The sequence below is a fragment of the Halichoeres trimaculatus genome, unplaced genomic scaffold (genome assembly GCF_033239565.1).
Source record: "Halichoeres trimaculatus isolate MK-OKI-2021-1 unplaced genomic scaffold, fHalTri1.1 fHalTri1_scaffold_17, whole genome shotgun sequence".
NCBI lineage: Eukaryota > Metazoa > Chordata > Actinopteri > Labriformes > Labridae > Halichoeres > Halichoeres trimaculatus.
This window is the reverse complement of record NW_027437195.1, coordinates 6,907,629-6,932,518: the sequence shown is the minus strand read 5'-3', so window position 1 is coordinate 6,932,518 and position 24,890 is coordinate 6,907,629. Positions and strand designations below refer to the sequence as shown.

At 39.1% G+C, this 24,890-nt stretch overlaps 1 protein-coding gene across 1 annotated transcript in view; it reads right to left on the bottom strand.

Moving 5' to 3' along the window:
* lrfn5a (leucine rich repeat and fibronectin type III domain containing 5a) overlaps window positions 1–20,676 on the bottom strand; it is a 168,684-nt gene extending 148,008 nt beyond the window's left edge. The window contains exon 1 of the mRNA XM_074692287.1: window positions 19,711–20,676. The gene's annotated coding sequence lies outside the window, so the exon portion shown is untranslated. The remainder of the gene's footprint in view (window positions 1–19,710) is intronic.
* Between the last annotated feature and the right edge of the window lie 4,214 nt (window positions 20,677–24,890).

Here is a 24,890-nt window from a genome sequence, read left to right as displayed (position 1 = left end):
TTGGGTGTTTTTGAAGCCTGTCCTCACACCATGCCCTCATTATGGAGAAGAGGTCATGTGGCTGTAAACATAATTTAGTCAGCTCCTTAGAAAAAGTTTTCTAATCATGAACTTAGGATGAGATACAAACTAAAGTCTCTTTAGCCTGTGTCAGATATCATACTTATGTACCCCACTGATGCTCCAGAAATAGCCTCTAAAGGTCAGAATCTGTCTGCTGAGGATTTGCTCTTTGCATTATCCCCCTGAGAATAATAATCTTCCTTATTCTATCAACTTGCAGCAACAAACGTCTGACCCTGCTTGTATTCTATTGCACCATACCCAACCACACCCAGCTGAATGCAGCGATGTTAGTGCAGACATGGCCTCCACTTATAAAACATCCAGTGTCAGCAGTAACATGGTATCCAGCATTCAAATGACACATCGTCGACCATTTCCTGGGCTTTGTTTTGAATGTATGTCCAAATACATAGATGCAGGTATAGCTTGATGGGTGCCTCGCTTGTTCATCTGTGTAGATGTGCTGATTCATTCTCCTTTGCTGGTAAATGGTTGAGTCATGTTTTCGTCTTAGATCCCAGAGGACAGCTGCAGTTATGTTGAACATCCTCTTATCAGCCCACTTACTGAGCTTCTGTGTGTGTGTGTGTGTGTGTGTGTGTGTGTGTGTGTGTGTGTGTGTGTGTGTGTGTGTGTGTGTGTGAAGGTTATAAGTGCATGTTTTGTGTGCATGCTGTTCTTTTCAGTCTGTGAGAGTGCACAGAGAGGCCCTTGCGATGTAATAAAGAGTGTTTATGTTCACAGATCCAGACTCTACAACTCTCAGACTCTTATACGTTTATCATTATGTATTCATTTCTTTTTGCAAAGTAATATTCAGCATGACAACTCTGCTGTTAGGGAAAAAATGTCAGGTTCAAAGGGGAATGGACTGTGTTTACACAGATATGCTGTTACTTAAACATATTTTTACATCTAAAGGACTTTTATAGGGCTGCAGCTATCCAATATTTTAGTACTCAAGTATACTATTGAAACTTCCATCCGTTAATCAAGTAATTAAAAAAAAAAAGAGCATTTATTTTTCAAATGAAAATGTATTTGAGACAAGTGAAAAAACAAGTGACATATTTTGAATATTTGTAGTTTTTAAACTAAAATGATGACACCTGCTGTTTTGGAGCGCATTAGCGCCAGTGGTACTTGATATTTTATCCATCAATGTGTGAGCTAGACATGACATCAGCCTAGCTAGCTCTTTTATGTTTTTATTTTTCATCTTCTCCACTCTACCGTGCTGTGTTTGTACAAATTAAATAAGTTGCAAAATGACACAATTGTCTAATTTGCATAAAAGTCATTTGCATGTAATTGTCAGGGACGTTAAAGGAGAGAGGAAGCATGTAACTACACTCTCTAAATGAACTACAAATGAACTCTTCTTTGCTTAATTTTTTTTTCTTTAATGTCAAAATATCAATCCTCCTCCTTTATGTAGGCTTGGAACCAGCAAAAGTGACCCAAAGGGGATAAGTATAAGTGCTATTCACTTGTATGCAGTCTCCTGCTCTGGCTGCAGCTGAGAGGGACCGCTGTGAGTGAGGAGTCTATCTCGGAGGGTTTTGGATAGAGAGGGGCTCAGCACGCGCTAATCGTTGAGAAGCAACATGTGCCGAGATGAAGAAATGCTCGTCAGAGTTTCCAAAAAACTGAAAAAACGCTACATTTGTGGTTAGTTGCTTAAGTTGCTAGAGGGGTCTGAAAATTCACAAAATTTGGCGACAAAGCTGCTAAGCTGGAAACACTGCATCTCCTTTTTCTTTCTTTGCATGTGTGATGTCAGCGCTATATGCCAAATTAAATGTAGTCCAGGCAAAAAAAAAAAAAAAAAAAAAAAAAAAACATGCTTTGAAATGAATATAATGATTCCTTGAGGTGGGGTTAATTCCTTGAGCATTTTTTTTTTTTTTTTTGGAATCTAAGTACTCAAATTTTTTGAACTTTTAAATTAAGCCAAAATATTGCTACCCCAAAACAGGTCTGTAAAACATATGTTTGTGCCTAATCATCAAGTTTAATCAATTTTAAATGTAAAAAATAAAAATAAAACAAATAAAACAAATAAATAAATAATAGAAAGACAGCACTGCTTTAATAGTCCTTTAAAGTCTAAGGATATTTTTTAAACTTAATTTCTCCACTTTAAAAAAACATCTCTGAAGCATCCTGCTTTGAGTTTTAATCAGCTTAAAGGGATTTCAAGAACCAATGTCGTTTGATCTTGACACAGGTCAAACCCCCAATGACAGTTTGCAGTGTACAACATGAGGCAAATTAATGCAGTATGTCTGCTGTTATCTGGTCCAAGGACGAAGGGATTTATCATGAATGGATTACTCAGCAGACCTTTGTGCCCAAAAGTCCAGGGAACCTGTCTGTAGGTATGTGATAAAGTTATTACCTGTGTGATACCACTATCAACATGTCTGGAACAATAGGATCACCGGGGTAAAGTCATGTCAAATGTGTAATCCCAGTTTTCATTCTTATATTCCACTCCCTTGTCTTATGTCACACTAGTTGGCTAAAGCAGTATGTGTCCATTGAGCTGCTCAGAGATCCCTATAAATGGCCCTGAATTTACTGGCAGCTGCCACAAACCATAAAAATATCCTTCAGCAGGATAAATTAGGCCATCAGGTTGTGTTGCAGAAAAGCAGCTTGCTGAGTTCAGGTTAGTGCCAAGAAGAAAGAAATAAAAAAATAATAGAGTAACTGCCAAAGCTCGTATTAGCTGGCTGTCTATTTTAGAATTTGGTGCTAAGGCTAGCTAAGTGGAAAGCAGTCATTTGGAAGTGACCATGCTTTTGGAGCAGATGGCCGAACCTTTACTCTCCACAGTGAACAGCCTTTTATAGCTCACTAATAAAGGCCAAACAACAGAATTTTAATGATTTATACAGTTAAAGAGGGAGTATTGTTCTTTTTTAGGCTTCACACTGTCCATCTGGTGCTCCTGTTGTAGCTTTAAATGACAAACAACAACAGAGACACCCTTTTTGACTCATAGTTTTGTTTAAGAACACACTTATTTCAGCATCTGTTTGAGACTCTTGCTGCTGTCTCTTTAAGGCTCTCTGCTCCACAAACCCCCTTCCCTCTGACTGGCCAGTCCTCTGGAGGTCTGTCCAGGGCAGAGCTAGGGGCAAACCTTGGTGTTTGAGGCCTGCCCCTTTAACATGTGATTAACAAGTGAGGAGGTCCTTATGATATGAGCTTATCATTTCAGAAAGTCACTATTTTTTGTTTTTGTTTTTGTTTAATGCAGTTTACAGACAGATTCAGGAATTTCTTTAATCTAAGAAAAAGGCCAGATCTCTCTGCTCACTTACTTGGTCATCTCACTCCTGCCACACAACAGCCGGCTAAGTATAAGTGTCATAAATACATTTAGAAGATATACTTTATTTATCCCCTTGGGGGAAATTCTGTTTTTACACTCTGACTCATGCTATATAAATAAACAAATGCACAAACAGCACTTTTTTACAGAAACATGCAACGGTTGGCGGTCAGAGTGATGATGCTGCAGCAGTTGGGGGGGTTGCCTTGCTCAAGGGTACTCGACAATGCTCAGGAATGTAAGCCAACACCTCCCCAGCTATCAGCCCAAGTCCCAAACTATGTCTACACCTGGGCTTGGACCACCAATCACCAAACCAAGTCCCTACGGACTGAGTCACCGCCTCCCCCATTTGTCTTCCCTCAGGAAAATCTGACCTGACCACGGACACTGAATAACAGCTTTTGACAATAACTGTTTCTGGTGCCTTAAAATCTCATTTTAGATTGTGGATTGTGAACAGACAAGTTCATTACAGTAATACCACTTCAAGCTCACGTATTAAGTCCTCACAGCGCCTTTAAGCAAGGCACACACCCTGTTTTTCTATGTCAATGTCCCATTATGAACATGAGAAGATTTCCTTTAGCTTGTTTCAGTAATGTAGATGTGAAAAAACAAGCTGATAGAGCTAACCGCTGGAGGAGATGATAGAGCCAGCAAAGCCAACAACAACCCATGGAGCTAAAATATACTGAGTCTCTGATCACAGAAATAGGAATTCTTACAGTAAATAAAAAAAAACACAAACAAGTTGCAAACTGAATTTAAAGGATGTCTGTACGAAGCTCTTGGCATCAGCTGAGTGTATTTGGGTGGAGTTTTACGCTACAGATGATGAACCTCAGTGTTAATTAATCTAGAAAACTTCCAAAGATGAGAGACAAAGGTACACTGCTCTGCTTTCACCTCTTCCTTGGATTACGGAGGTCTTTTCTCTGGGTAATTTTAAAGTTTTGTCTGAACCAAACCAAACCAAAAAGATACAAAGTCACTCGGATACAATGGAAGAAGAAGAAATATCAATGACACTACAGCAGTGACTCTACCTGTTGACTCTATGTAGGATTTCATTAAGTGTGGTTCTATATTAATTACACTACAGTACAGTGTCAAATCAGGTCATCAGGCAATGATAAAGCCCAATAAAACTGAACAGAACAATATCTACTGTATGAGTTTTATTTCTATTACCAATAAGAGCTTTGGCAGCTGATTGGTATGGGTTGGAGAACAACTCAACATTCAGGCTGAAAACCACAAATCAAAGACTCAGAATCAAAAATGGAGGACCTTTTACAGCATGGTGAATAGTTTTCTGCTTCAGCAGGGACAGAAAAAAATAGGAGTGCAAGATGAGAGAATGACAAGAATGTTCCAGCAAAGGCATGGAGATTGCTCACAGTTCCCATGAGAAGAAGTATCAGTAGGCAGATCTTAGGGTGAAATTGATCCCAAACAACTGCTCTTACAGAGATGTTTTAAGAACACTGATTATTTTGGGTTATTCCAAAGATGAAAAAAACAGACTCAAAGAAAAAACAACAGTATATACATATCAACAAAACTCCCAACTGGTTGTAGTTTGAAATCGCCCTGACATTAAACTCTTACTCAATACTATTAGCTGAGCTGCATCATGTGTCATAAATTGATAAATTAAAGTAAATAGTAGAATGTGTGGGGACCATAACATAAAGATCATCTGGTTATTGTGATTAATTTCAGTTCCACAGATGTGATCAACACAAACATTTTCCTGCTCCTGTATCCGAGCTGCTAATACTGACAGAAATTACATTAACATATGGTGAGTTTAATGAGCTGTAAACTACCTCATACATGAGGCGGGAAGAGTAAACACAAATGGAAACAAAACAAAATGTGTGTACTACACAACAGTTTATTGGGCTTCATAACAAATTAGAAAAGAACACCCAACACACCATCAATGAATACTCCACTGCTCTGTTTGGATCACAGGACTCAAAGTTGTTTCAGGGGAATGGGGTCCGCTGAATGGAGGACTTTACACTGCAGCACCAGTGTACCCATAGCCAACGCCTTCTGTGTAGCGTTAATCTGTGTGTGAACAGATGGCACTCACTAACAAGTTAGGCTAAATGTAGCTACTGCTGGCATGGGCCAAGACTGATCTCTGACTCCCTGATCCCAAGCCTCTTAATTAAATGCACCATTTAATCTAGTCAGTTTTCAGTCCGGCTGTTGCCCCCAAACATAACACCGTTCATCACAGATGACCTGTTTGTGCTGGTGGTTTGAACGTCATGCAGAGGTAATCAGAGGAAAGTAAAAAAAAAATAAAAAAGAGGCGCTTCCCAATCAAAAGGCATACTTAAAGAATTACTAAAAGAAACTAGAAGAAAAGAAAAAATATTAATCAATTTATTTAATGATAAATTTATTTTTTATTACCAAGTTTAATAATTCAAATCCGAAAAAAATAGATGAGAGACAAAAAAAAAGAACTTTACTAAGACATCACTGTCCATAGTGCTACTTAAGAAACCCCAAAACAGAGAGCACAGCACACTGTGGCTGTCCGTGGTGCTGATCAGCTGTTCGGCACGGAGTGGCTCAATAGAGCTGTCCATGGTGCTGAAAAAACTTACTTTATCAGCTTCATCATTTCAAACATCATTCATTTAGAGTGACCTGTTGTATTAACTTTTTCTCCTTTTTTAATTTCCCTTTTTTTCTTCAAATGGATATTAAATATAAATAGTAATTTGAAAAACAAAAAAAAACTGTTTTTATAACATAATGCTAATTAAATGAGAAACTTCTGCCCAAGTACTTGATTTAAATTCTTGCAAAGTGCTTGGGTAAATGACTGACATTTACAATTAAGTCAGTATCTGCAAGAGTTGTTGTGGCTGTGTGCTGCAGCCTATCTAATTATAAACAAGATAAAACCTATCAGCTTCAAGCTGTGACTTCAGACTTTTTTTCCCTTAAGTGTTTACATCCACATCTGATGAACTTTCTAAGAACTGTAGCTCTTTTGATCCAGAGTGCTTCCTGTAATCAAATCCACCGATAGAACAAGGATTTCTTTTTACAATTAATTTGACTTGAAGTATGATAAACAGACACTTCATTAGCATTTTTATTTTGTTAAGGCTGTCAATGCTGATGATTAGATGTTAAATTTAAATATGGTAGCCTGCTCGCCCAAGGCAGAGGTTGTTTTTTTTTAATTGTCATTATTAAATTTTTTAATTTATATTTAATAAAACACTGCAAATAGCATTTATTACCCCAGGCTCATTAAAATTCGATCTTCATTCTAATAAAGCTGCTACTGTGGTTTTAGGACTTTAATTTAACTTGCATGTGCAAACTAATTAAAAAAAAAATAAATTATGAGGTCATTCTATGGATTTCCAAGCGTGATAAATCTGAGACACAGAGGGGCTAGAATTTATTCATCTGTACTTTATTGCAAATTTTATGTTAAATGTGAGCCCATAACTGTCATAGATTAGATGTGCTGTCATTAATGGTGGCCTTTGAGATCTGGGAGGTGCTATAGAGTTTCTCCAGCCAAAGCTTTTTCTAATGTTTTTTTTTTTTTTTTTTTTTTTTTAATTCTAAATGCTACCGCCAACTTAAACACAACTAAAGAATTCACAACAATGACCTGAGCTGTTTTAATAGTGTTTTTTTACTTTTTTATTTTATTTTTTATTTTTAACCAGATCTTGTTTATGTCTGCTCTTATATTGTGTCTTATATATGTTGTTTTTATGTAAGACATTTTTTATTTATTTATTGTATTTTAGTGCTGTATGTTTCTTGTGCTGGTGAGCCAAAGTCAATTTTCCACTTTGCTGGACAATAAAGAAATATTCTATTCTACTCTATTCTATTCTAAACATAGCATCATTTAAAGGGGGACCTTGTATATAGCTTGAGGGTAGACATTGGTTGATGCCATCTCTTAATATGCCATTCAGTGATCTATATAAATGCTCCATCAATCTGCATTTATTAAAACTGTTTTTTTAAAACAGCATCATGTCAGTTAAATACAGCATTTGAAGTGTCTGTACGGCATTTGTGAGCCTTAATTCTTCACCTGTTGCTGAAGGGAACCGTTTTATCCAACATCCAAATCTAACATCCTTGTTTTTTGCGCTCACTCTCAAATCTACTAAACATGGACTTGTACATCTTAAATTTAAACCTGTGAAAACAGTATGAGCTTTAATGATGAATTTAGTGAATTAACAAACTATGTTTTAGTCTTGAGGAGCCAGGATGTTGTTGTTGTTGTTTTTTTTTTCTATGTTTGTGTTCCTTATCTAACCGGACAAGCTGACAATGCTGTGTTATTTGTGGTATTGGCCAGAGGGAGTATTCCCTAAAAATATAAAAACACATACTATGACTGTAGAGCATCACAGGAAATGTTTTTGCCCACACTCTCAGTTGTCCTTTGTATAACAAAGTCTATTTTCAACATCCTTTAAACCTGATACTTCTAAATAAAGTGGATCTTTGAACTCCGGATCTTTGAACTCTGTCTTGAATGAAGAAATGTTGGTATATTTTTTCATCTTTTATTTCTTCCTTCACTCAGTTGCCTCAAAACCATGCAACACACTTCTTCGTAGGCAAAGGAAATGATGACATTTTTTTGTCCACCCTACACACACACAATGTCAAGCACATTGACAAGGACAATGGACACAACACACAACATACAAATGCAGCTCTGCAGAAAACACAGACCACACAAACTGTCAGCATGCTTTCCTGTCACAGGCTGTGGACTAACAGGCATCTCCAGTTTCACAAACTCAGCAAGTCTGAAGTCTTTAGTAAGCAGAAAGGTAAAGGATGCACACAGTAAAGCCAGCAAGGACTCCAAGAAGTACTGGTACTACTTTACACTGCACATCACAGTCTGTGTATTGAAGTTCAGATTATGTTAACATGTGTTAACTGGCTTTTTGAATGTTTGTGCCTGAGCCTGACCCTGCTAAGACTTGTTCTACAAAGAGAATTTTTCAATAATTTTCAGTGGCAAGACTACAAAGCATCTCTATCAGCATATAAAAGCTTCCCCAGCACTGATGTTTCAATCATTTTACCCCCTGGGATTCTCTCCGTCTCACTTTTTTTTTTTTTTTAAGAAAAGCTACTTTACTGCTGGTGTGTATAATCTAAAGCAGCGCTTGGATTGTGGCCCACTTTAATACAGTGACTTAAAAGTCTTGGTTTAATCCCCTGGTAAATACTTTATTGCAGTGCTTATAATTAGTACAATGATGACAAGTGAATCACAGTCCTGGATGTGCTGAAGAGCCGGTAACTCAAGTTAAAAATAAAGAGTTATGACTCATCTCAATATGTACATTTTTATGCAACTTCCTGGTAATACGTTTACACAACCCTGTGTCATCTTCTTCTTGTACTAAAAGCAGTTTTCTGACCTTTAACAGCAGCAGAGATTGGATATATTCCACTTGAAGTTGCAGTTAAGATCAAATAAACATTAATCATATCACATACCACACACAACATAAGAAACATCATAGCTGCTCTCTAACTAGTGAACAAGTGGTTAAACTCTGCGACTTGTGACTGTAAGATAAGGAAGTAGAAAAACGAGTCTCCTCACCTGGTTATTAAGGAACATACTGTAAAATTGATTGTTGTGATCTCTTGGTTTAAGAAATTAAAATATCAGGTAATAAAATTAGGATTTTTGGTGATTTTAAGATGTACCAAGAGCTCACTGGGGACTCATTAGAAACTCATTTTAGTGCAGTATGAGCGCTTGTGCTCAGAACTACCCACCTATGAGCTGATCCAGGCCTGGTGAAAACTGGTATAAATACTCTGCTGTAGTTTTATTTGGCTCTAACTCCCTTTAGGTGTCTCTTTGTCTTTGTAACTCTGACTCAGCACTGACACAAAGTTTGCCCATCCTTTTGTCTCTTTTGTAACATATTGCTTCCCTAAACTGGGTAATATTGGTATCCCAGTGTGTGATTACGCATCACATTGCAGGGTTGCAGAAGAGCAAAAGGAATGGCTTATAAACACACAGCAGGAGCTTCAAATACACACAAACTCAGACATGCATGTGCACACAGCCCTTGTCTACCTTCTAATAAATGATTGAATCTCTGAAGTCACCCATTATCTTCTGATGCAAAGATCTGAAGCCTATCTTCGCCTGGAGCCATATTGGAAAAGCTACACTCAAGCAGAACATCTGGAGTCAGATTCAAGTGGACACTGGACAAACTGCGGATTTTAGCACTTCTGTGTTGTCTTCATTTCTCTCAGCAGGGGGTTCCTACATGGTTCTACCCTGTTAGCTCTGACGTTACATCACCCTGTCTTCTTCCCTTTCTGCCTCTGTTCTACCTCTAAGGGAGGATCAAAGCTTCCCCTACATTACGCCATAGTGTATCATACATTGCAGATGAGGAGCCATACATTTATCATACTTAGTAGTTGAATACAAAGTAGCCATACAGTCATGCTCCATACCTCGTTTAACTTTGTAACTTTTGCATCATCTTTTCAGAGGTGCCATAGTTGGATCCAAAACACTCCCAAATGAAATATGTCCTTTTTTTGGCATCACTTCAGCGTCAGCACGTTTATCATGCTTCTATTCATTGGCATTCATGTCGATCACTCTGCACGCTGGACAGTCTTGTAATTACACAAACATACTGCACCAACACTCTCACACCCACTGTCATAGCAGCTGCTGGGTGTAATGAAACAGGCTCCAAGAAATCAGAGGCAAGTTTATCAATTTTACAAACAAAAATGTGCTCTTTTGTTAGAATCACATACTGCAATTGCATTAACATGCAAACATGCCCCTCAGAGTAATGTTCTGAAAACCAATGTTAAAAACATCACTTTAAAATGTAGTTCTCGAGATTTTCAGATTTTATCTGGAACTGTGCAGACTTAAAGCCCATTTATGCTCAACAACAGATCAACGGATCAGGATACGGACAGTCTTCTTCTGCTCAGTGTTCATTTCGTCTGCATTTCTGCGCCAAACAGAGCAGTACCACTGCAAACTGTAAGGGCAGTATAGCTGTTACTACCCGATACGTAGGTAACAATGGTGGAACTCTTGGGATGTACTTAACAGCCACACCAACCACCGCCTCCTACAACGCTGGCTCCGTTTTTGTCTTTTATGCAACTGGTACATTAGCAATACCTCATCCACAGTCGCCATGTTTGTTTTTGAGTTTGTTATTGTCATAAACTTTTGACCATAGACTGTATAAAACATGGACGTAGTCTCTCCAACGTCCCCCGTCTGTCCCTGAAATGGAAAATGAAGCACACAGCGGCCATATTGGTAGTGGCAAGGTCTTTGCGCACAGCTATTGGGCACCTGTTGGTCACGTGACACTGAGCTGTGCCTCTGATCCTATGAACTGCCAAGCTAGAAAAAAATTCACCCCCCATACAACATGTGCCAATAGTAAAATTAGCGACTCAGACAGGAGACGTTTTTTGAACCAGGCTGTAAATAGGTTAATTTCTGCTGTTTGTTTTGTCTTGGTGTGTGTGTGACTTCTTGGACTTCCGGAGCCAGCCTCAAGCAGACACTCGAGAAACAGAAGATTTTAACACTTCTGCATATTCTTGGACTGGAGGTTGCCGCTTGCTTTTGACCCTGGGCTGCTCCCCCTGGTGGGTGTATTGGCTAACAGCAATACCAATGTAAAGGGCGCATGAAGGTATGTAAGCAGTGACAGTAACATCATTTGAACAGGACAGATACATTTTTGTACATGAAGGGAGTGGGAATGAGCCTTTAAACGTTTGTTTATTCAAAGCACTAGTTTTCACTTTGATGCTTGCATCCCAAGGTGAGACTTCATGGTTATGGGATGTTATCTAAATGCAAACACATCTGAGGCAGATAAAATAGACATATTTTCAGACATCTTTCATGTATAGTCCCATTTCCAGTAGTCAGAAGCTCAAAAGGTTGTTTGCTTTTCTCTTCATGCTCACCGTTTATCTCTATGCATACGCAGACATGAATACAGGCAGACAGAGGGAGCGGGCAGCGAGCCAGAAGACTGTCTGCATTGTGTCACATTCACCCACAGTTATCTATCCTCAACACAGCTCATTATCACCCGACATGTTTCACATCTGTCACATCACCCACTCCTCATGCTCTCACCATCACACTCATGCAGACACACACATACACGTGTACACACACAAGCATCCTCCCTGCTGGCATCCTAAAGCAGGATCAAGTGTCAGACATGTCACGGATGATTTTGAAACAGCAGGTGTGCAGACAGAGGCAGGTTGGTGAGAGGATCAAATGAGTGTGAGTCATTTTACTTACACAAGTGAAGGGGGAGGAAAGAAAGAAAGACGGAGGAATAAAAAGAGGAAAATATTTAACTAAATGAGTGTGTGACAACATCAAGGGTGTGTAATAAACAGGTAACCCAAAATAGGAGCAGTCGTCACTACAATCACAGAGCATATGAGGTAAAGTCCAAGAAGATGCCACACACACATCGCCCACAACAACACATAAATCTATTCTAATGTAATTAACGACCCTGTAATGGAATTTAAGCAGGAACTAAACTAGAGCTACCAGCCAGTCAGAGACTAATCCTGCCTTGGCAGGCAGTGTATTTGAAGCTAATGTGATTCAACAACAATGCCATCACAGAGTAGTAGCCCTACTTTTTTTGATTTGATGGGTGTTAATAACATTAATAACACCTGTATGACACCTACTTTCTGTATATAAAGGTGATTTTGGTGAAAATGGGATAAGTGTCGGGAATGTGGGGCGAAACAAAGAGATTCATCATCAACACCTCAACACATGAGCTCAAACATCAACAATGAATTTGATGGAAACCACTGAGAGGAAGCTTAACAGGTGATTTATTATAGTTAAAAATACAAAAAAAAAAAAAAAAAAAAAGATTTTAAGTAAAACATATTGGCAAGGCTTTTGGAATAGCTTAACATCTCTGGAAGTCACCCAATGAAATGTTGCTTCATTTTATTCAATCTGTCACAAAAAAAAAAAAAAAAAGGTATTACGTCAAGATTTTCCCAGATGCAGGGTTAGGAGGAAAGATGTTGAAAGTAGTTTTTGTCTATTTTAAAGCTTCACAAAAAAGACACAATAATAATAATAATAATAATAATAATAATAATAATAATAATAATAATAATAATAATAATAAGCCCAGTTTCCACCAAGCAGTCTGGTATGGATCAGTACAGTTCAGTAAAGCCTGATCCTGTGTGTGTTTCCACAGCCAACCTTGTGGTATGTCTGGCAAACCAACAGAAGGGTACCAAAATGTGGGTACGGGTCAGTAATATGGGGACCTGTCCCAGTTTTAGTCAAAGGAAACACCACAAAATGTGTCCCGTACCAAGACGAACCAAACTGAACCGCTTGGTGAAGAACCACAAATTTGACCCATCTGAAGGGGTTTAAACCAGTGAAAGACTGCAACAGTAGAGCTAATGAAGTCTCTGTGTGTGTATGTGGGGTGGGGCATCATTAAGTAAAGATAATCCCCCACATCTTCTTTAAATTCATCTGACTAATGAGTTATGGGTGAAAATGCCAGAGCTGTATATATCTCTGCTTACATCATCCAGTAAATGAAATGCCTGACAATTTAGTAAGTTCATCAAGTTGCTGCAAATATCTGCGCTCATCGATGTGCAAGAATGCTCACAATGACCCATTGTGCGAGCAGTAAAATCAGCTGAAGACTCTGCAGTGGGCTAAATGATGAAAAACAAACACAGACATAGCTTAACTGCCCAATCATGGTGTTGTATAACAAACATTACGCTACATAAAACCTGAACTGAGGCTCCCTCTGCATCTTTTGGTCAATAAACGGCACATAAGGCTAACTGAATGTGACACACTTGATTCTTATCATGGGAGAAATACAGGCTCTATTCAATGAAGATAAGTGTTACCATCAAACCTTTTGTTTCTTTAGGATTCCCTCCTGACTTCAGTGTTTGGTGTGGTGCATTCATGCCAAATACACAAACTCTGTACTGTACTGAAAGCAGAGGTACAGGATATTTTAAGGCTTCCTACTCCGCACATATAGGATAGATCTATCCAGCACTGTTACTTTATATCCATGTGTAAAATATGTTAAAGCACGGTACCCCTTCTTTAGGTTTACTGCAGATGCAGGGGGGCTGCACAGCAAATTGTTTTCTGCCAGGTTGGCAACAAATTATTATTTCCATAGTTGATCAGGCTTCAGTAGCCAGAACAATTGTTCAACCAATCAAAAATTAACTAGCAGAACAGCTTAACAGCTCTTGTTTCATCTTTATCTTTCAATTACATAACATTCTTTTGAACTCTACACTGTAAAATACAACAATGAATTCCATAAAATTAAGTGAACTCACCTCATTTTTCATCAAAATGATATTAACACACTTTCTAAACAAGTAGCGTAATTAGAGCTTGGTCAAGTTTAAAAAATTAGTTTTTCTGAGTTGGGTCAACATAGAAAAACTAGAAAAGCACTCAGAGAGCGCAGACCCCCACCAAGCATATTGTAATTGTCACCAACACTTTAGTCCTACTTTAATGTTATACTCCCTTTCAGCAGACTGTCTGCTACAATTTGGTGTTGGTTGCAGGTTTGTACAACAATTTGTTACCTGACAGTGTTGAAAATTATGATGACCCAGAACATATTTCACATTCCGGATCTTAGTATACAGTATAGTGTACAGAATATTGTCAAGATCTGGATTGCACTTTTACATCTGTCCGAAATTATGGTGACCTTGTCTTGTATTGTTTTGCAAAGCAATCCGACCATTTATCGCAGAGTTACACACATATGGTGAAAATGGCCCTATCTCACAACAATAAGAATCCTTTAAAAAAGTCCTGGATCCGTACAGTGATCTAGATCACATCCATTATCTAATCACTTCTTCCTTATCCTATTTTAAATGTTTCCTGAAAATTTCACTAAGATCTGTTCATTACTTTTTGAGTTATGTTGTTCACAGACAAAAAAAGCAACAAACAGACACACTCTCCAAAGAACAAAACCTCCTTGGTGTAGGTAAAAAGTTATCAACAAGGTGTTTTGATTTGTTCAGTTTATACATGCACAAATAAGCCCTAATTTACTTGGCCCTTCACTTTTGGAACATTGGTGGGCAAGTCTACGTACACTGTAAAAAGGGAATTTTCAATCAGTTGAAGTAATGCATTTACTTATTTATTTATTTTTTTAATTATTATTACTATTTTTATTTATTTATTTATTTATTTATTTATTTTTTTTTTTTGGGGGGGGGGGGGGGGGGGGGTAAAACCACAAAAAACCACAATCCATGTTTTTTTTTTTTTTAAAGTTAAGGTTTCCAAAGTATTTTTCTGTATCATTTCAATGTGAAATTCTGCATTGCTACCGTGATGTAATACTTTCATGGAGTTGAAAGCAAATCAGCTAAGTTCCTGTTTGAATTGTTTGTTGGTTTTTAAGTTAGCTCAACTTGTCCCATTTTACAGTGTACATGTGCCACTAAGAGTCTCAATTCCTGGAAACAAGCAATTTAATGTGTATCTGTACTCTAGCAGTTACCATAATATGGTAAAAGTGAGCTCAGCTGTTCAGGTTGTCTAGGTTTTCTTTTTAATTGGATACAAAAGGCCACATGATGACACTGCCTTAATGTACACATACAGTTAGCACTGCAAAGGCAATTAACTGGTCCAAGATATAGGAGTGTCTCTAAGTGCATGCTGGAGGGATGTCAACCATCTAATAAGGCTTCTATTAGCTTATGTAGGCCTGCATGCTGTGTAGCAAAGTTATCCAGCTGATTTTTTCTCCCAAAACACCATCAAAGCTTTTGTTTTTAATGTTTTTGATCAGACAGAGGGCAGCAGAAACTTTGGACAAGTTACCACCTGATTACTAGTTATCCAATTCAGACTGGATTACCATCGTCAGAGGACTTCTATGTCTCCTGATTTGCCCTTCTTTATGTTACAGACGTGGTTGGTTTGCACAGGATTAAAAGCACCACAGCTATTACAAATTAAGAGAAACTACCAGGTAGGATCATGTTTCGTTTTGTACAACAAGCAATCAGAAAATGATTGAGCTCAGGAATGTCTCTGGTGGAGGAGGCTGTCTGGAAGTTTCACTTTGAAAAAGGGAAATTGTGTTTTCCTGGCTGGGATGACATTTTAAAGACACAATGCTTCACTTGATAACTCAAACTCAAACACACACCAACATTTTCATCACCTGCAGAATTAATCCAGATGTCACATCATCAGGCCAGCTTTATATAAAGCCTGCCTCTTCACTGCTAATAGGAAATGTTCCCTAACATCTGTGGTCTCCATCCCTATCGCTCTCTCTGTCTTTTTCCCCTCGTCTCTCTCCTGCTCCCTCTGTCTGTCTCCGAGCAGTAGAATAAATTGAATTAGAGCTCCACCACCCACTCCACAGGATCCTGCAGCCCTCTGTCAGATAGCTTAACAGAGTGGAGGAGAGAGAAAGTCGCAGAGAGAAGATAAACAGAGGGCAAGAAGAAAGACAGGTATAATAACTTTCCCCCATCCTTATAAAGAATAAAGGACAGCTCTTACAGCCTCTTGACTCCTGTGCACTACAGCCTGATAAAAGTTAGCACAATTCTATTTTTGGTGAGATCTGTTGGGAAAGGTGGTAAAAATAATGAGAAAGAGAGGCTAATTCATGGAAAATGAGATACTGCGTCTACTTCACCTCAGTCTTTACCGCACGCTTTATTTCCGAAGAGGAAATGATCTTTCATTATCAAGTCAGCAGCACCCAAAGACACAGCCAGTCATACAGCGGGCCAGATGGCACTTCAAACACTATTAGTTTGGCACTGACGCCACTAAAGCAAATTAAATGTGAATAACTAAGTGCGAGTCAGGGGGTGGCATTAAAATAGAACATTTTTCTTTCCTGTCTTTCATCGCCCAATAAAATCTCAAAAAATATCTTTCACACAAATGCACCACTATTCATCCTGAAGCTAATGGCACAGCAAACCAAGCCCTTTTAGGCATAAATAGTAGGCTAAACAGAACTAAAATGGAGCAAAAACCACAGCTCCTCTCTGCTCACTCACCCACACTCTTTTCTAGAGCCAGGCAGGCATTTGCATAATGGCCTCCATATCCATGGGCCATTAGCACCAGCATGAGTGGCTCGTGTGCATAAATTATTGCCTTGATCAATCAATGCAAGCTACTGTACCATTTCAACTCCAATCTAGGAGAAGATAGAGTCGAGGGAACCGGGGGGAGAAACATGTCATGACATGTCAGGGGCCCAAATTAGAGACACATTAAACTCCAAAAATGCAGCCTCGTAGCAAAATGTTTGATTGAATGATATTTCTTATTAACACATTTTCTGCTGATTTAGTGAACCATCAAGAGGGATAACTCTCCATGTGATGAGGAACAAACAGAATTGAAGAGAGTCCTGATAAGCTGCATTACTGTGTGATACAAAGAGCACCACATGGACCCTGGACGCTTGCAGAGAGTGGTAAAGACTGCAGAGACAATTGCTTTTATCCTCCACCATCAGACTGATCAGCAGATCCAGTCCACAGCTCCTCCCTCCATTTTCCTCCCTTCATTCTGTGTTCTTTCTCTTCTGGTACTCATGTCTCAGTGCTGTTAATGAAATACAAGAAGATGCACAAGAAGCCTTGTAAATATGTTTCTAAAAGGTTTTAGTTTTTCATTCCAAGATCCTTTTAACTGTTAAAATGTTAGCACTTTTAGTCCAAGGCATCTAGAAAACACATTTTAATAGGGTCCCCCTTTGATGCTAGACCATGACAGTTTGGAGCTGAAACTCAAGCCACATGCATGCTCATGGGGCCGAAGCACCCATTAATCACCATTTCACAATATCTACCACAACATGGCTACTTATTTTCAACCGGGCTGGGACAATATGTCCTTCTACAATTTCCGAGGTTCTGATTTACTTTAAATGACAATGCTTTGATATTTACAATATTGGGGAGATTTTTAGTAAGCTTTTTAACTCCAGACCACGTGAAAACGTTGAATGATGATAATAATGTCTACAGACTATACCAGGAGCCCAAAAAAGGCACATCACATGTAAGTCATTTTTTGAGGTTTATTCAGGGGATCTGAGATAAGGTTACTAGAAAGTCGAAGAAAAACATTTCGCCCTCTGCTGGAGAGAAGTGGAAACGTTTTTTTTTTTCCCATCCAAGCTTATAAACAATGACTAAAATGAAGGAGTTAAGTTTGACCCAAAAAAGATTTTTTTTTAACAAAAAATATGTGATTTAAAAATCATAAAACAAAAAAAAATAAAGTTAGCATCATCAGCCAAACAAAAAAACAAATAACAGCTTGGTACCCTCTTGTGGATGGATAACCCATATTGATACAAGTTTAATCATCTGATATGTGTTGAATGCGGTGTCTCCATTGTAAAGATCCAAGACCATGAAACAAAAAGTCTTATTCATTCATGTTTCTGAGGCTCAAATCTCATACCAACATCTTTTTGAGATGTTTCACTTAAAGGGACTGGTAAGCAGAAAAATCTTGGTTTGAGAGACATTGGCAGATATTCTCCAGATTTTGACCTCGTTTTAAATTATATTCATCTATGTTCAGAATGTATCATGTTTCCAGCTCAAACAACATGTCTGCAGTCACCAACATCCTCTTACATTGAGGAGAGCTCAGGAAAGGTTTCAACCAGCACCAAGAAGCAGAGCATACAACAGATGAAAGGTCAGTCTTTAGGAATAAGTAGTCATTACACTGTGAAACCACAGTGATGTTGACCATTTGCATTTGGCTGAACTAATTGTTCAATTTTCAAAGCAAGTTTGGTAATTTGCCATTTGAAGTAAAAGCCACAATAGATGAGCTCTAAATAAGTTTCATTACAGCAAGTGAGTAATATGCAAATCAGTATTGATATCAAATTAGCCATGCTATCCAAAGTCAGTGAGGAGGCGAATGTTGAATGGCAAATATTGACTGGAATCCAGTTGAAGGAGGCAACAGTCAGTAGTCTGGGAGCAGTCTTCAATGGAGCTGCATTGCTCTGGCCCCTGCTCCATTCACTGGTGTTATATATCCAGGATTGTATGTCAGGCACGGACACGAGCACGTGTCATCATTCGAAACTTAAAGCTCTGCGCGCGAGCAAACACGTCTCGAGGACGATATGCACAAGCTCCATCATCATCTGGCTTTGAGCCAACAAGGTATAGGGCTGTGGTTCAGCGCACGCGCATGCGGACCAACCGCGCAATAACAAATGTATATCATGCTGCTTTGCTGTCAATGCGCATTTTAATTTCACTTCAAACTTGCGTGGCTGTATTGATTGAACTGGGGCACAAACACGACACGCTGCACTCACAGGGACACTGACATTTCGCGCTCCTCTCTTTTCTGTCTCAACTCAATTCAATCCACCTCAATTCACAGGCTTTAATGGTGAGCCTCTCGCGCGCGCTGTCTCCGTCCAGGTGCAGTGTCTGCGCACAGAAAAGGGCGCAGTTAGTGTGTATCTAACTACTTCTCCTTCCTGTCTTTCACGTCTGCTAAATTTGTCATTAAGGCAACATGAAGATCTGGAAAGGTTAGCGGATGTGAACACACAAGTCGTCTTCCTCCCTGGCAGCAGCAACACGCGCTCCTGCCTGCGTGCGTGCGCGCGCGTAGACACAGACACACTGACGTTAATTCACAGCACTCAACTGGGTGCAGAGCAGCTGAAATCGAGCCTACTGAAACAACTCTACCTCTGCGTCCATCAGGCACGGTTTCAGGCGCGTGGGCACCCACAAACACGCACAGAAACAAGAGAAGGAGCGACAGACCCTATAACTTACACCGGGCTGGATTTTGACCTTGCGATGTTCTGTGTTGGGGTTTTATGTACAGCCCAGCACCCCCCCAGTAACCCCTTCAACACTGCTCCCTCAATGCACCCTCTCTGCCTCCCCACGCCCCATTTCATCATCCAGACTAAATTTCATTACAAGGAGAGCTGAAAATAACTCTACAGTTCCCATTTTATCCCTCAGCAACCATCATTCCTTTGCTTCTCCAGACAGCCTGAGAGAAAGAATTGGAAGACTCAAAGGTGGACAAGGGGAGGAGGAATCAGAGCGGTCATTCTGCACGTATGAACAGAGAAGAGTTTCAACTTTACCTCTTTCTGAATGTTCTGGTTCGTGCGTTTGGTCTCAGTGCGAAATTGTCCACGCAAATCCCATCATTGGAAAGCCAGTGGTGACTGTAGTTATTACTCCAAACAAATAGGTTCCGAAGAAGAGAACGTGCCCCATATATATCGAGGTAAGTGTGTGTAATATCCTTTAAGTGGTGGTAAATTCCGTGTGGGTTTATTTTTCAATCCTGTCTTCCAGAGGGGTGCGTCCGTTTTGCATTCTTACAACGCCCGACGACTACATCCCTCTCTTCTTCCTCCTCTCTCTTGCTTTCTCTCCCCGTCTTTTTCTCCCAGTTTCATCCCTCCATCCGCGGGCTGAAGGAAGAATCCCATCCGAGAGAAACTGAAATTATCCTTCCATCCCTTTTCGCAGCTTCTTGTCCTCTTTTTTGCCACCTCTTCTTGCCGGCAGTGTCTCCTTTCCCTCCTCCTTTCTTTTCCTGCCGGTCGCTGTCTTCGAGCAGGTGAAAGGAATTCCACAGAAAGATAAAATATCCCAGGCAAAGGGCGGAAAAGTCTAATTATTCCAACGAACCAATTCCGCGCGTAACGCACACTTTGTCGGTTAACAAACCCTCCTTAGAATCCACAAAATCCCCAGGTTGGAAACCTCTAAAGCTTTCTGACGAAGGATTTTTAGAAAGACACTTCACAGTCGCAAGCTTCTACCTCTCCTTCTCCTTCTCCCTCCGTCTCCGAGTCTCTGCTTACGTCGCTCACCCTCTGTTAACTCGACTCTGCGCGTCTCCACTGCAGTCTGGAGTGGAGTAAAAATGACTGAAAGGGTCGCAATATTTTAGAATTGAACAAAAGACGTGGTTACATCCCAGTGCTGCTGACTTCCGTTACTCACACCGAAATCCCCACGCCACTGTCCCGCTCGTCATCAGTCCTCCCCATCGGTCGCTTCTCCTGCGCCGTTAATCCACACAGCGCAGCGGTCAGGACAACTTCCAAGACCGATCAAATAGCCACGACTTCCTGTTATATCTTTCAAAATAAAACACATCCTTTGGCAACTATAGCCTACCTGAGAATGATGTCCTTGGCTTCTTTGACACATGACTCTATAATACACCTCACCAGAGGGGAGCATTATGGGGATAATAACCTCAGAACCACCTGCCATATCCTTCAAAGTGTCACAGAAGCTCTGGTGTTACTGTGAGTTGGGCTTGGGAAACTGCAAATATATATCAAAGACATGCATTAACTAGTACAAATCCAAACCTTGAGGCATCACAAAAACTGGGTCACACAGTCTCTCATAAGGGATCTTCTTAAATCTCTGATTATTTCAGCTCATAGCTACAGGATACCGAATTCCCAATGCATTTGTATTTTCATGTTGAATAGGAGTGTTCCAGGAACACTATCTCCAGAAGATGTGCCTTTATCTCTGTAATATTAATGTTTGTGTAGCTTAACATTTGTCAAGGTGAAACAAACTCCAGCTTATAAGTAACTCTTTGTATCCCTACAAGAAAGATTTTGATGTAGGCTTAAAGAAGGCCACCATAGCCCAGATTGGGAATAAAAGCTAATGTCTGTGGAATTAACATTAATGTGTGCTGTTGGCTTTGGTTCACACTCTTAAAGTCTGAACCCCAACACTTGATGTGGAGACAAGGTAATGCATTTTGAGACACCATCACAGCTACTTCATAAAATAATGTTCTCCATTAAAATCCAGTGTCAAACTTTCACTCATATGATGATGTTTCTATGTCCCCAATCCAAGTAATATTAAACCTGGATACTAACGAAAACAATTGTTGTTCAAGCAAAAACCTCTGAGCTGCCCTGCAGCAAGTTTCATATGAAGTACACGGACAACCGTGTTTTATTTTGAAAGAGTAATCACCGAGCTTCCGGGTTGCGTTGTAGGAACGTCCTCGCGCTTGATGCAGTTCAGAGCCTGCAGCATGGAAGTTGTTGAGGATCACTTATTTCTGATATCGCACACTAACAGCAGCCTACAGGATTTCTTTTGTTCTGTTATAGCTTCATGGTTGAAGAATTTTTATTATCGTAGGGGCAGTTTTGATATTGAGGCTCGTGTTGTTCGTGTTCACAGCTTCCTGTTTCTGCTGCCATTCCGCTCACCATCGTTAAAGGTGCGTGAAAGCAGAGAGAGAACGTGCGGATGCCGCGTCTTCTTGTTCTGTCCCAAGCACCGTATGGCCAAGCGAAGCGTGTGTCAGCTTCATGGCTTTGTGAAGGAGGATTGATTTTTTATTTTTTTATTTTTTATTTTTTTTAATAAAATACAGGAAAAATAATAATTATTATAAAATTAATCTTCTGCTACACAGCATTTTAAACTGATAAATGAACAAGTGATTCATACTGTCTTTAAATAATCTCCACCACCAGTATCAAACTGCATGGTTCATAATATTTTATTTTGGGAAACATAACTAGACTTTTATTTTTGATGAAAGTTGATTTTTGTTTTTAGATTAGGGAGTTTACGCAGGTTCATTGAGCTGATGCATCTGGTGTAAAAAATAAGAAACTCTATCAGCGTCATAAAACACTAAACTTGAGATAAGAGGTGTCTGCAGGGCGCTGATAGGCCTGATGGTTCCATCCTGGAACAAAGAACAGAAGCTGTAGTTTTGGTTCCTGAACCAGAAAGAAATATGGATGCAGGGAAGCAAAATAATGTCACATTTTGCAGCAGGACAATGTTAAGAAAGAGTGTGTTTTGTTTTTCTCTTTCTCTGAATTAATCAATATTTGTCAAAGCAAAAATTCTCAGTGCTTTCAGACGCTGCAGCCTCCTGCTGAAACTGGGGTGAGAGTTACGCTTTAATATTAAAACAGAATCTTACAAGTGGCACAAATGAGCTGCATGGGTGCCAACAAATGAGATGCGTGTTGAACAGTTTAACAGTCTTAAACTGAAGTGAAAATCAGTGTGTGTGTATCTCATGTGAGATTAAAAGTAGCTAATTAACAGCTTTTGGCACTAACTAGCAGAATTCCCCTGTCGTGCTTTAAAAATGTTTTCACTGATAAAACACATCAGCTACACCATGGGGGAGTAAAAAGGCCCTCAAATGGAAATTGTGACTAATTGAACCACTTTAGTCTTTAAATATTATATTTGTGTTGTTTCTTTATTTTTATTCACCATGTTATTTGTCTGAAGAACAGGACCTTGTCTGAACTAAGTGCAATAGAAAGTGACCACAGAAAAACAGAATGATTGACAATAAACCGGCATAATCTGAGCCTCAGGCCGCCACTGCTGCCAATCACTGTATTGATTATCTCTTAACAGCTGTTAGAGTCATTGAGGTGTTGTCAGGTGGCTGCTGGTATCGCTTCCTGCTGAAATCACTATTCATTTGTTCGCTGAGTGCTCATAAATTTGGTTAATTCACAATTGATTAAGCAATTAAAACCTAATCAGTCCTTTTTAAAAGTTGTATCTGGATTCAATGATACAATCTATTCTGGAAAAAAAAAAGAATTGATGATGCATACAGGACATTTGGGTGTAGTAAATGCTGTGTTATTGTTGTTGAGTAGACCATGTCTGCAGTGGTTTGATAGAATTGTTCTTCCTGGAGCACGTAACTTTTATTTTTTTATCTTTCAAGCAGGCCTTAGAGCCTGACATACAGTTTGTACTGGAAGCTGCTCAGTCAGCAGCAGTCTTTTACTGGCCATGAACACTGGGCTTAATTCAAACAGGTCACTTCTTGGGCAGCAAGTAGGTTAATGTCTTGGCCTAGATCTGGTTATGGCTTAAAATAGTGCACAGGAGGAGATCACTTAAGATCACCTAATAAGTGACTGTTGCTCTACAGTGGAGTCCAGTGTTGGCTCAGTTATATATGTATCTGAGGTATCAACTAAAACAAAAATCACCTTGCTTAATGATTTAGACCAATAAAAAATTGCAAGATATTTTTTCTTTCATAAAATGCTTGATGCGTATAATACCAAAACTTAATTTAAAATAAATTTCGATAAATACATTTAAAACTGATTGTGGATATCAAGATATTTTAGGCATAGTTATAAGGGATAGTAAAATTAATCAATGATTGATTAATGGCCGTTAAGAAATTGTCGACCTGATGTTAGCGTTGTATAAAGAGACTTAACATGTCTAACTCTGCACTGCACAACATCTACAGTCATGACATTATAAGTGGATTTTACAAAATCAACAAGACATATTAATCACCAGGGGGCAATTTAAGTTAACGAGCAAGGGAAAGAACAAACAAAAGAAGTACTCAGCGTAATGCTGGAAATATAAAATGAAGAGACTGAAGCAAAGCGAAATGTGGCGTGGGGCTATGTATTTACAACACAACTATTACAATGAAGTACCACTGGCTCTACGTACACCAGACTCTCTTGGTTAATAAATCACCTGCTCCGTCTAAAAATGAAACAATTAAACAAAATCTCTGAGAAACATACTCATTAGTTCATGTACTTTACAGTATATGTATATAAAACAAACTTGAGGGATGCTAAAGTTGGTAGGTTTCTTCCAAAAGCTCATTCCCAGTTATTACATTACTTTATGATAAATCATATCATTGTTCCTTTGTTACCCGACATGTTGCAACAAGACACAAAGGGTTCTTTGCTGCTTTCAAATGGCTCTAGTAAAGTTGTGAGGTAGCGTAGTTAAGTCATGTTCAAGTGGTAACAAAATGCTAGGCAACAGCAAAAGAGACACAAAATCTTTAGTCATTGTACAGCTCACTTTAAATGGAAAAGCTAAACTGATTTTTTTTTTTTTTTTTCTGTGCTGAAATGCCATACAGAAGAATCTAAGAAAGACAACAAAGTTAACAATCTAGATTAACACCTGCCATAGCTCCTTTTGGTCCCCGATGTGGCAAAATGCTGCGCTCTTACAGCATGTTAGCTAGGTTAGCCCCTCCAGCGACAGACTCAGCAACAAAGTCCATTGATGTGAAAATGGATGCCATGGGTGCCAGCCTTTGTGAGAAAGTCATCAGACATGTCACAGTTTGTGAACTTGAAGCTTTTAAGAACTATTCAATTTGAGATGTGAATATGATAAGAGAGGGTGCGATTGTTCGGTTATTTCAGGTGAAAAAAAAAAAAAATTGACATCAACATTATTTCACTTATTACAAACTAGATTTAAAAAAAAACAT